Source organism: Bos grunniens, chromosome 10 (assembly GCF_055505025.1).
Source record: "Bos grunniens cultivar Pamir isolate PY7600 chromosome 10, Bosgru_T2T1.0, whole genome shotgun sequence".
Lineage (NCBI taxonomy): Eukaryota > Metazoa > Chordata > Mammalia > Artiodactyla > Bovidae > Bos > Bos grunniens.
In genome coordinates this window covers 20,495,534-20,509,013 of record NC_141174.1, presented here as the reverse complement: position 1 = coordinate 20,509,013, position 13,480 = coordinate 20,495,534, and the positions used below count along the sequence as shown (strand labels likewise).

General features: G+C 44.1%; 1 long non-coding RNA gene across 3 annotated transcripts in view; it reads left to right on the top strand.

Moving 5' to 3' along the window:
- Positions 1-605: 605 nt before the first annotated feature.
- LOC147364070 (uncharacterized) overlaps positions 606-13,480 on the top strand; it is a 191,310-nt gene continuing 178,435 nt past the window's right edge. The window contains exons 1-2 of one of the 3 annotated variants that reach the window (XR_015134077.1): positions 606-2,837; positions 3,522-3,580. This is a non-coding gene — a long non-coding RNA (uncharacterized LOC147364070). Of the gene's footprint in view, positions 2,897-3,521; positions 3,581-13,480 lie in introns of all 3 variants that reach the window. The other 2 variants (XR_015134078.1, XR_015134079.1) reach the window with 2 other exon arrangements.

Genomic DNA, 13,480 nt, shown 5'->3' with positions numbered 1-13,480 from the left:
CTGTCATTTGGAGACTCCAGGTAGGTCAGTGAAGATGCAGACAGAGTGCCTGATCCAGACAGCCATGAAGCTGGAACCTCAGCTTTGGTGGATTTTTATGTTTCTCAGAAATACTGGTGAAAGTTTCACCACGAATTAGGGGTAAATAGTTGCCTAGGGTATTGAAAGAGTAGTTTCTGGTCCCTAGGACAATCTCTACTATTCCACTATGCATGAAGGTTAGGGAAATTATCTTTGTAATTTGACTCTAATACCTATCTCTTGAGCCTCATAAGAAACATTGAAAAAAGTTAATAGATTTGGCTAGCACTTGGGTCAGTTATTTCAAATGTATCAAATGGCTATCCGGGAGTCATAAAACAGGTAGCCTTGAAATTGTACTGTGTTTGTGGATACAGATTGGAGCCATCCTTTAAGGGCAAAATTATGTTAAAAGTTGAGCCAGGGTGAATGAACAACAGCCTATTTAAGATACAGTGCTATGTTATGAAAGATAGTTCCTGAAAACAGATCAAGGGGATTGATGGTGATGCTCCAATGTGTTTCTTTGTAAAAATTTGATGTTAAAAATACTGGTCTGTGAATTTAAGACTCACTCTTCTTTCTTCCTTCGATTTTTCCTTCCTTGGTTCCTTACTTCTTCCCTTCCTTCCCTCCATCTTTCCTTCTTCTGGTTACTTTTGGAGGGGGTGTGGATGTATTTAGTTTGGGTTTTTGTTTTGAGTTGGCATATTTATTAAATAACAAGAAATCTGTTTTGAGTTAGTGTAAAAGCAAATAAAGAACAATGGATTCCCTTTGAAATTACTGTAACATGGTTAATTATTTTTTTTTATACTTGAGAAAAGAGAACTTTAAAAGCAACCTGTCAACATGTAGCTGAACTTGGTGAAACTCAGCTACTTTAAAATGAAACACTTATTTTAAAAATTGTTTGACATAAATGGAAAATATCTGTTGTTACTGAAAATTTGTATAGGTCTAAAAGCCATAGAATTTTAAACTGTAATGACCTAACATGTGGACTACATCTCATTTTAGAGATGAAGAATCAGAAAGATTAAATAACTTCTCTAGGCGATGGCACCCCACTCCAGTACTCTTGCCTGGAAAATCCCATGGACTGAGGAGCCTGGTAGGCTGCAGTCCATGGGATCCCGAAGCCTTGGACACAACTGAAGTGACTTAGCAGCAGCTTAGCAGGAGACTCAATTATTAGCAAGGCAGAAAAATTCAAATCCTGGTTTCCTGTCTTTGTCCAGTACTTTTTATCACTATATCACTAGGTTTCTAATATAAAAGCTTTCAGTGACATAACATTAAAGTTTGCACCTAACCTAAAAGAATCTTTATGGGTTTCTAGTTCTAAGGGACTGATTTTAAATATTGGTTTTAAAATGATTAAAAAATAATGGTTTTCCCATATTTATGTAAATAGGGACGAACTTTTAAAATTGAGATATAATTCACATACCATGAAATCTATTTTTACTCTCATTTTGATATAAACGTTTAAGCTTAACTTCTAGTTACAGTATCCATTTTACTTAGGAGTGAGTATATAAAATCCCCTGGAGAGGTAAACAGCATTTTCAATATCCTTGCCAGGAAACTTCCATAGATAGAGGAGCCTGCCGCGGGCTACAGTCCATGGGGGTCGAAAAGTGCGCGCGAACACACACACACACACACACACACACACACACACACTCCCCTAAAAAAAATTTCTACATTTTGGAGTAGGGATGATGGCGTCTGAAGAAGCTTCATGATTCCCCCTCTCCATGGTGAATAGGTTTTTTTTTTTTTTTTTTTTGAGACAAAAATGGAAAAAGAGAAAGGAGGGATTATAAATACTGAAAAACAGATAATTCTTTGTAACAAAAAGAGGAGGACAGTTTAACAACGTCAAGAACAAAACTGTGCAGCAGAAACTTACAGTCTAGGCCCAAATACTTCCAGGGAAGGTGAGGGTACTGAGGAGAAGCATAGCTTTTTGCGTGCATTGCCCCGCCTCCGACATTAAATAAATACCTACTATGTACCAAGTCTGTGGAAGCGCTGAGAATAAATACAAAAAATGGATAAGGCAGATCCTCGAGGAGCTCAGCCTGGTCGTGGCAGCCGCGAAAAGGAGTTGGGGTGGGGGAGGGGGGGCAAGAGGTGCGGCGGGGAAGAGCGTATGGAGTGGTTGGAGTAGAGTATGGAGTCGGTGGAGGTTGGGGGCTGAGGTTAAGACAGGAAGGTTGAAAAACTGAATATATGGTAGGAAATTGGGGGTTCACAGATGTGCTGACTTCGGTGGCAGAAATCTGTCCCAGGACCTCTTAAATAATTAGCCTCATGTGCCAAATTCGGCCAGATGTCATGATGCTGGTCTTCTACAGGTAACCCTCTCGAAGAGGTTTAAAAGTCCTTTTCCCGCTTCCAGCCCTTGCTTTCCCCGCCATTATTAGGGCGTCGGGCAAGGGAAGGTGCAGGTTTCCAACCTGCACCCACGTTTGCAGCCTGGGCTCTCTGCAGGAGACAGGAATCCAGGGCTTTGCTGTCGTCATAGCAACTAGGAGTTCCGCGGTCCCCTCCCCCCCCATCTTCTTCTAACTCGTTCTACTTCCCCCGCCGTCTGGGCTGAGTTGTCGCTTATCTCGCGAGATTTGAGCGCAGCGCAGAACAGCACATTGGTGATCTCACCCGAGACTTGGGGAGGGACGGTGGGAGGGAGCGAAGGAGGGGAAGGAATGGGGCGGGCGAGCGGGGAGGGAAGGGGAGGGGAAGGGCGAGTGCGGCTCTGCCACCGCCGGCAACTTTGTGAGCGAGTTCACTGTGTGCGCGAGCAAGTGAGCGAAAGTCAGAGCGCCGCTGAGTCCCCGGGAGGAGGGTCCCCGGGGAGGGCCAGGTCTGGGCTTCAAAGGCCGTCCACCCCTCCACCCCGGCCCCCCACAAGCCGCTCCATCCTCTCCCGCCTCCGTGGCTCCCTCCCCATTTCCTCCCCCACCAACCCTCCCGGGCCTTCTCGCCCCCCGTCTTGCAGTTACCTGTCCCCTCCCCCCAACTTGGCACGCACCTCCCCTTTCCCCAGCGTCCACCTCGGACCTTCCCCCAACCAGCCACTCCGCACTCACTTTCCGCGCCGGCCGCCCCCTCGGCTCTTTCTTTTGGAGGGGGGGGCTGGCGGGCGGGATGGGGGGCGCTGGACCTCGGAGGCGGCGCCAGCGGGGACCCGAGCGCCCAAACAATAGTTGATGCCCAGGGACTTGGGGGGTGCACCTCCGCCCCCCCCCCCCCCCCAACTCCGCCGAGAGCGCAGCACCCCCGCCGGCTTTTCTCCAGCTTGCATTCCGGGTCCCCTACGGATCCAGGCTCGGGAGTTGGGCTGATTGCGCCTCCACCTCCCCCGAGCCCCCCCTCCCCATCCGCGCGGCGCCCGACCCGGCCTCGCAGCCTTCTGTTATCCGCAGAGGAGGTGGCGAGTGAGCGCGCGCCGACCGTCTACACGGTTTCTCTCTCTCTTTCCCCCCCAGGGAGAGCGCGCGGCGGACGCGCCCGGACGCGCGGCGGCACCGGGAGGCCGGGCCGAGCGGTAAGTGGCTCCGGCGCCCGGGATTCGGGGAGGGGAGTTGAGGGGTGCAAGACTGTTGACAGCCCCTACCCCATTTTTGGCTAGGGCGCGGGTCCGGGGCACGGAGCAGTACACCGGGAGGCCGGTCAAAGTTTTTAATTTCCGATTTGGTGGCGTGCTGATAGCGCAACCCGGCGGGGGCGAGTCCGAGCTGCACCGCGCCCGGCGCGCGCGCGCGCGCGCACCTCGGAATCTGAATCTGCACAACTCTCCGCCAGGCGCCTGTGCGAGAGGCCGGGAGACCCGCGCCCCGGTCCGGGTAGCTGCGCCCACTCAGCCGCTCTCGTTTCCACCCGGCTGACCCTTCCCCTTCAGTCACCTGGGTGAGCGCTTTGCACGCTGTGCTGGAGGGACAGGCCGAGAGGTTTGATCGTGAGAAAGGGGGAAGAGCAGCTCGGTGCCCGTGGGTGGTTCATTTCTCTCCCGGGGGTCTGGTGGGGAGCGAAATCCTAGGATGCTCTAAACCTGCTTTTTCTTGGAGCAAGTAAACCACGAGAGGGCTGAGGCGTAGTGAAGGTACTGGAGAAAAGAACTTTTTCTTCTTCGCTCCATCTGTTTCCAACTTCGATCCTGACCTTAAAGGAAATTTGCCAAGCTCCCTATCGCTCCACGGCATTTCTAGGTGGACAAGTAATCTTGTTGGGCAGGTTGAAATTTCATCGGTTCACTATTTGGAGAACATAGAGACGAGGGAAGTGGCTCACTTTCAAGGAAGATGTTTAATTGAGTTGTTGGTATTCGTTTTGAAGAGAAGCAAAACTAATGGACACTAGGATGCATTTATCTTACAAATTTTATTTTTCTTGACGCGTATTTTAGAGGCAGCACTCAGTGAAATTCTTACTACCTGCTAAACGATTACATTTGTAAACTGGGAGCCTGTGATGCGATGCAAATTTCAGAGTAGAGGTGTCGACTTTCATCAGGTTCCAGGTCTGTCTGGATGAACTGGGGTTGGCGTTTCCTCTATAAAGCAAACCTTTCATGTTGAAACTCTGACTCAGACTCTTAAAGCCATTGTTTTTATACTTGTACTCTGTGGGAGTTAAGTGTCAACTTTCTCTCATTTTCTCATATGGAATATTCATCCCAGGCAAAGATTCTCTCACTTAATATTTTGGAAAAGTACAGGATAAAGTCCTGTAGAACCATTGTCTGCACCCAGTTTAGTAACATAAAAATTATAGTATTAATTTTCTATATAATCCGGATTTAATGACCTTCACTTTCCTCTTTTTCATTTTTTCCAAAGCAACAATTAAGCCACCTTTAGCAGAATTTAAAAATCTGATGGAAATAATATAGAACAGTGGTAACAGTAGTCGTCTCAAATAAAAGGTTTTCATAAAGCAGTTTATGGTCACTGAAGTGTCTATTAGATGCCGTGCCAGTTCTTAAGGAGAAAATTAATGTTAAAACATTTTTCCCATGAAATAAATTATTTATACTTAGGCATTAGCAATTAACAGTGCATTTAAAATGCTTTGGGTGATGATTTGCACATAAATGGTTAGGAGCAAAATCAGAGATTTTGAAGGGTGAATGATATTTTGTGGCTGTTAACTTATTTTCTTACGTTATGAAGAAATAACTTCCCATTATGCTTAAGTAAAGGACTCCTGAAGTTGACTATATCATTATTCTCTAGTTGAGTGAGAGAACAAGTTTGGCAGGTGGCTCAAGACAGTCAGCAGGTGTTGCTGATAGCTTCTCTGTGGTGGCTGGTACTGCTCCTTGAGTTTGAAATTGCTGTTTTGGTGAAGTGAACTTTTTAGATCTGAAGTGTCAGGCAGTATTAACTGTGACTTCATCATAGGATTCTATGATGAGGTTGATGAACTCCTGGTAATAATTGCAATACTAATTGCAAAGCAGCTCACTCAGTTTTATAATAAGAGTCTTTTAACTCTGTCCTTTCGCTGTGATTTCCTGGTTTTCTTACTTTGCTTTTGCATTGAATTAGATGTGTAATTTTGGTGTAGGTCTCTCCACCCCTATCCCTGGCCACAGTTTGAATTTTTTTTAAAACGACTATTGAAAAATACCTTCTAGTAACTTTATTGAAGCCATAAATTGAAGATTGCTGGAGATGAGCGATTGTGCAGAGACTTTGGAGGACCTTGGTTGACTGTGAGTTGGGACGTGTATCTGTTCTATCAGTTAAGAGTTTTTCAATGAATGGCTGTTTTCTCTCTTTGAGCTGTGAAACAGGAGCATGAGGAGAGGCGGAGCATGTTTAAGAGTACAGATCCTCTCAATCTTTGCAATTTAGGGGAATGTATGTAGTGATTGACGATAACATGAATATATGCTTCCTATTGGTCCTCACTGTCCTGCCATCATTTCTATTGGTCCATGTCAGTGTACATACGAAGTATACCTAGCCCGAAGATTTTCAGGTGACATTGCAGATTTGAGCCTTTTGGTAAACTGATGAAATTGGACTTTCTTTAAAGAAGACAGACTAACTCATCCCCATAACATAGAGCTTTGTTGTTCAGTTGCTAAGTCTTGAGTAGATCTAGTCCTCTGATGGGAGAAGGCAATGGCACCCCACTCCAGTACTCTTGCCTGGAAAATCCCATGGGCGGAGACGCCTGGTAGGCTGCGGTTCATGGAGTCACTAAGACTGAGCGACTTCACTTTCACTTTTCACTTTCATGCATTGGAGGAGGAAATGGCAACCCACTCCAGTGTTCTTGCCTGGAGAATCCCAGGGACGGCGGGGCCTGGTGGGCTGCCGTCTATGGGGTCGCACAGAGTCGGACACGACTGAATCGACTTAGCAGCAGCAGCAGCAGTCCTCTGATATAGAATGCATCTTTTTTCCTTTCAACTCAGATCACAGAATTTTATATCTCCAATTCAGAAAAAAAAATTATCTCCATAATATCACTGTATTCCTAATCTTTCGAGGTTTGTAGTAAGTCAAACGGTATTTATTGAGTGCCTCTGTCTGGGAGGCATGCTGTTGAGTTCTGTGATTCCAGTGGTGGGTAAAACTGTGTTCTGGGGCTCAAGAAACTTACAGTGCGGTGGGGCATTTGTAGTGGCCTTCCCTGGTTTGATGTTCTGATACCCTGAGACCCCTATAAAAGTTTTGCATACTGCCAATTATTTTTGAATTATAACATATTTGAATTACTTTTGGAAATAATGGGGCCCAGTGTTTGTCTTTAGGCTTTCCTGGTGGCTCAGGCGGTAAAGCATCTGCCTACAATGAGGGAGACCCGGGTTCGATCCCTGGTTCGGGAAGATCCTCTGGAGAAGGAAATGGCAACCCACTCCAGTATTCTTGCCTGGGAAATCCCATGGACAGAGGAACCTGGTGGGCTACAGTCCATGGGGTCGCAAGAATGTTTGGGTTTCAAATTTTCCAGCTTTGGGATATTAAAAAGTAATCAAACCTTTTCCTGAACTATCTTTCTGGAAAAAATGTATTTTTTTTTTCCTCAGCAAAGCTTCATCTCTTTGCTGCAGAAATTACTGAGAATATGTGTATGAAAGAAACTTGTAAACCATAGTTTTATTTGCAATTGCATGTTCTTACTTTCTGACGAATAGATTCGTAGATTGTTAGAAGGGATTTTGAGCATAAATCATTTAGCCCTTCTCCATTTTCCAGATGAGGAAACAAGCCCAGAAAGTTGAAGTGATTTTTTTTGAAGAGTATAGGAGAACTAGTCAGTGATCATGCAGTGATTGGAAGACAGGTCTTCAGACTTAACTGTATTCTTTTGTTTGCTGTTATTCCCCTCCCCCCCATCTTAGAGTCTATCATGTTAAAATTTATTTACTACTTTTTCCCTCCACTCAAGTGTTCAGTATTTATTAGATGTCTAAAATGAGAAGAAGCAAAACTTAATGAGACAAAATGTACATGACGATTGAAAAGCCATGAAACACTGCATTGATGTAGTGTTTGGTAACTAAGCTTTAGAGTTACTCAAATTATGAAGTTGTGGAGAAAGAAATTATGAGTTAGTTAAAAATATTTACATCATAGAGCCTGTAGTTTTTTTTTTTTTCAACTCGGAGGATAATATACTTGTATACACTTTAGAGAAGCCAGATTTAATTTGTGGTTGACCATTTTTTCCTTTCTTAAACTCATTTTTCATTTGTAAAAAAGTTGTGCCCCCCTTATTTTTGTAACAGTGGCAACTTCAGGCCTTGTCTCTCAGCTACAGGTAAGGGTTATTGGGAAGTGAGGCTAGGGAGGATTTGTTAGGTGGAGGTATAATTGCACATAAAACAGGAAAATGTTGTAGAAGCTTCCTGTTGAAAATGTGAGTGATATATATATATATGGCCCCACCCAACTTCCACTGGGGTAATCTGAGCCAGGAGAGAAGAAACATCCTTGCCACTTGGGTGACTGCCCTTTTGATGAGGGACTCTCCCTTCCCCCAGGAGGGTAAAGCGTTGTGTTATTGCTTCATTGCTCACACAAAAATTTGTATCTGTTCCACATTCAGTGCTATTTAAAATAGGGGTGTTCCACTATCACTTGAGGGTGACAATCTAAGAACCTTCTATCTATTGCACTTGTAATGTTTGGGTCTGGGAAATTGGCCTCATTGGATTTTTGTTTTTTTTCTATGCTTAGCTAATTGAAAGAAAAAGAAAAAAAAAAGCCAAACAAAACCCACACACTTTTATAGCACTTTGTTTTTGAAGGGTTTTATACAGACTAGGTTAATTATTCTTAGACGATAGCTCATTTATTCGTTCCGCGGGTTTTTGATGAGCACTGGAGCGAGTCGTAGAAACATGGAAAAGATCCCCTTCACCTTGGACCACTTAAACACAGATGGTTTGAGTGAGGGTGAGTAACACAAGTGTGACCGGGTTCGTGATCACCTGGGTAAGAGAATGCACAGGGAGTGTCTTTTGAGGTTAGGGACTGGTCCACATCCACTTTCGCCTTTTATTTCTGCCTGGGAGGAGTGACATAACTCCAGCTGTGAAGAGGACGTGAGTGAGTGTTTTCTTGAGGATCTAGAGAGATGACACCAAATGACACGGAGGAAGGTCAGGGGCTGCTTTCGTTGAACTTTAGTCAACAACAGTGCCTTGAGGGGGTGTGCCACAGAGGCAGGCGAAGCTGTTTCTCTCGGCCTCTGCAGGTTGGGATGAGAATTTTCAGCCTTTGGATTCCTAATTTGTTACTTGTCATGTTGCACCAAGTTCTCCCTCTAATTAGAATTGTAGTATGCCTAACTTTAAATTGTGGGAAACGGGCAATTACATAATGTTAGATTTCCCTTTTTTTGAGTTCAGGAGAGGCATGGGGAGAATGTTTGCTTGTTGGAGAATGCTGACCTGGAGATGGAGAGTTACTGATCTGCACAAACACAGGGGTCACTTAGAGGCGACTGGAGCTGACTGACCAGCCGGCCATGGTGGCCACTGGCTTCCTTTTTTTCTTTCTCCTCCCCTAGAGTAGGTCCCGGTTAAGTGATTTTCACAGACACCAGAGTGAATTTTGGTTATTTTTCTTTTCTCTGTTTTTTCCAGAAAGCCTTTTACCAGAGCTATAAGTATAGTCTATAATCTTTGATTGTTCTTCTGAGGCTCAACGTCTTGCTCTCTTTTAGAATGAGGTCCAGACTTCTCAGGATGAAGCTATTAAGAAATAAAAAGCAAAGGACTGTGTGCTGAATGACCACATTCCTATAGTCAAGACTTGACTCTGATCAGTATCATTTACGTTGGTTCCTATATTATTTTTTTCTAATTCATTTTTTTTATATTCTCAGTTATTTGCCTAGATAGGAATTATAGTTTGATATATTCTGAGATCTTTGCATTTCCTTTTACAATCTTAGTTCTCACAATTGACTGACTGTTGGTTTTTATGTTTCTTTTCATTTTCTGATGCTTTCAGAGAAACAACTGATGACTAAACTGTGATGTTTCATGTCTTTAAGAACAGAGGGTACTTATATGGAGATACTTATAGGAGGTATATATAATTATACATTAATAGAATGTTGTAAAATTTTCACCCAGTTTGGCTAACTCTGATTCCTTGTTTCACCTGTACATCAGATCAGATCAGTCGATCAGTCGTGTCTGACTCTTTGGGACCCCATGAATAGCAGCACGCCAGGCCTCCCTGTCCTTCACCAACTCCTAGAGTTCACTCAGACTCACGTCCGTCGAGTCAGTAATGCCATCCAGCCATCTCATCCTCTGTTGTCCCCTTCTCCTCCTGCCCCCAATCCCTCCCAGAATCAAAGTCTTTTCCAATGAGTCAACTCTTCGCATGAGGTGGCCAAAGTACTGGAGTTTCAGCTTCAGCATCATTCCTTCCAAAGAAATCCCAGGGCTGATCTCCTTCAGAATGGACTGGTTGGATCTCCTTGCAGTCCAAGGGACTCTCAAGAGTCTTCTCCAACACCACAGTTCAAAAGCATCAATTCTTCGGCACTCAGCCTTCTTCACAGTCCAACTCTCACATCCATACATGACCACAGGAAAAACCATAGCCTTGACTAGATGAACCTTTGTTGGCAAAGTAATGTCTCTGCTTTTGAATATGCTATCTAGGTTGGTCATAACTTTCCTTCCAAGGAGTAAGCCTCTTTTAATTTCATGGCTGCACTCACCATCTGTAGTGATTTTGGAGCCCCAAAAAATAAAGTCTGACACTGTTTCCACTGTTTCCCCATCTATTTGCCATGAAGTGATGGGACCAGATGCCATGATCTTTGTTTTCTGAATGTTGAGCTTTAAGCCAACGTTTTCACTCTCCACTTTCACTTTCATCAAGAGGCTTTTTAGTTCCTCTTCACTATCTGCCATAAGGGTGGTGTCATCTGCATATCTGAGGTGATTGATATTTCTTCCTGCAATCTTGATTCCAGCTTGTGTTTCTTCCAGCCCACAGTTTCTCATGATGTACTCTGCATATAAGTTAAATAAGCAGGGTGACAATATACAGCCTTGACGTACTCCTTTTCCTATTTGGAACCAGTCTGTTGTTCCATGTCCAGTTCTAACTGTTGCTTCCTGACCTATGTACAAATTTCTCAAGAGACAGATCAGGTGATCTGGTATTCCCATCTCTTGAAGAATTTTCCACAGTGTATTATGATCCACACAGTCAAAGGCTTTGGCATAGTCAATAAAGCAGAAATAGATGTTTTTCTGGAACTCTCTTGCTTTTTCCATGATCCAGCGGATGTTGGCAATTTGATCTCTGGTTCCTCTGCCTTTTCTAAAACCAGCTTGAACATCAGGAAGTTCATGGTGCACATATTATTGCTGAAGCCTTGCTTGGAGAATTTTGAGCATTACTTTACTAGCGTGTGAGATGAGTGCAATTGTGCGGTAGTTTGAGCATTCTTTGGCATTGCCTTTCTTTGGGATTGGAATGAAAACTGACCTTTTCCAGTCCTGTGGCCACTGCTGAGTTTTCCAAATTAGCTGGCATATTGAGTGCAGCACTTTCACAGCATCATCTTTCAGGATTTGGAATAGCTCCACTGGAATTCCATCACCTCCACTAGCTTTGTTCGTAGTGATGCTTTCTAAGGCCCACTTGACTTCACATTCCAGGATGTCTGGCTCTAGGTCAGTGATCACACCATCGTGATTATCTGGGTCATGAAGATCTTTTTTGTACAGTTCTTCTGTGTATTCTTGCCACCTCTTCTTAATATCTTCTGCTTCTGATAGGTCCATACCATTTCTGTCCTTTATCGAGCCCATCTTTGCATGAAATGTTCCCTTGGTATCCCTAATTCCCTTGAAGAGATCTCTATTGTTTTCCTCTATTTCTTTGCATTGATCGCTGAAGAAGGCTTTCTTATCTCTTCTTGCTATTCTTTGGAACTCTGCATTCAGATGTTTATATCTTTCCTTTTCTCCTTTGCTTTTCGCTTCTCTTCTTTTCACAGCTATTTGTAAGGCCTCCCCAGACAGCCATTTTGCTTTTTTGCATTTCTTTTCCATGGGGATGGTCTTGATCCCTGTCTCCTGTACAGTGTCACGAACCTCATTCCATAGTTCATCACGCACTCTATCTATCAGATCTAGGCCCTTAAATCTATTTCTCACTTCCACTGTATAATCATAAGAGATTTGATTTAGGTCATACCTGAATGGTCTACTAGTTTTCCCTACTTTCTTCAATTTCAGTCTGAATTTGGCTGATCTGAACCACAGTCAGCTCCCGGTCTTGGTTTTGCTGACTGTATAGAGCTTCTCCATCTTTGGCTGCAAAGAATATAATCAATCTGATTTCGGTGTTGACCATCTGGTGATGTCCATATGTAGAGTCTTCTCTTGTGTTGTTGGAAGAGGGTGTTTGTTATGACCAGTGCATTTTCTTGGCAAAACTCTATTAGTCTTTGCCCTGCTTCATTCCGTATTCCAAGGCCAAATTTGCCTGTTACCCCAGGTGTTTCTTGACTTCCTACTTTTGCATTCCAGTCCCCTGTAACGAAAAGGACATCTTTTTTGGGTGTTAGTTCTAAAAGGTTTTGTAGGTCTTCATAGAATCGTTCAACTTCAGCTTCTTCAGTGTTACTGGTTGGGGCATAGACTTGGATTACTATGATATTGAATGGTTTGCCTTGGAAATGAACAGAGATCATTCTGTCGTTTTTGAGATTGCATCCAAGTACTGCATTTCGGACTCTTTTGCTGACCATGATGGCTACTCCATTTCTTCTGAGGGATTCCTGCCCGCAGTAGTAGATATAATGGTCATCTGAGTTAAATTCACCCATTCCAGTCCATTTCAGTTCGCTGATTCCTAGAATGTCGACATTCACCCTTGCCATCTCTTGTTTGGCCACTTCTAATTTGCCTTGATTCATGGACCTGACATTCCAGGTTCCTATGCAATATTGCTCTTTACAGCATCGGACCTTGCTTCTATCACCAGTCACATCCACAGCTGGGTATTGTTTTTGCTTTGGCTCTATCCCTTCATTCTTTCTGGAGTTATTTCTCCACTGATCTCCAGTAGCATATTGGGCACCTGCTGACCTGGAGAGTTTCTCTTTCAGTATCCTATCATTTTGCCTTTTCATACTGTTCATGGGGTTCTCAAGGCAAGAATACTGAAGTGGTTTGCCATTCCCTTCTCCAATGGACCACATTCTGTCAGATCTCTCCACCATGACCCGCCCATCTTGGGTTGCCCCACAGGCATGGCTTAGTTTCATTGAGTTAGACAAGGCTGTGGTCCTAGTGTGATTAGATGGACTAGTTTTCTGTGAGTATGGTTTCAGTGTGTTTGCCCTCTGATGCCCTCTTGCAACACCTACCGTCTTACTTGGGTTTCTCTTACCTTGGGCATGGGGTATCTCTTCATGGCTGCTCCAGCAAAGCGTAGCCATTGCTTCTTAACCTGGACGAGGGGTATCTCCTCACCACCGCCCTACCTGACCTTTTTCACCTGTACATACTTAGGGAAATAAATGGAAAGGAGTATTTTTGCAAGAAATGTAAATATGTGACTTGTGCGAACCATACTGCCTTTTCTTTCAGAGACTGAAAACAAGTTGTTCTTACTCTTGAAGTAAGAGCTGTGTGTAGTTGATTTAACTCCTCCCTTTTCCCCGACCATACTTCTGGCTGCCCCAACGAAGACCTCAGAAGGTTCTGCCAATATATTTCGCTAGAGTCTATAATTTCTGAGTAGCTGGAATTTCCCGTGTAAAGAGGGCGTGCTCTGTGTGCATATGTATGTTTGGGATGGGGTTTGACTCCTGGCTCAGAACGTGCCCTTGGGAAACCCGTTAGGAGGCTTAAGACTGAAAGTGGTTCCTGACCCTCATCTCTTTTCTGGTTTGAGAAGTGCCTGTGATTCTTCCAAGAGCCTCAGTGTTACTTTATTTATTT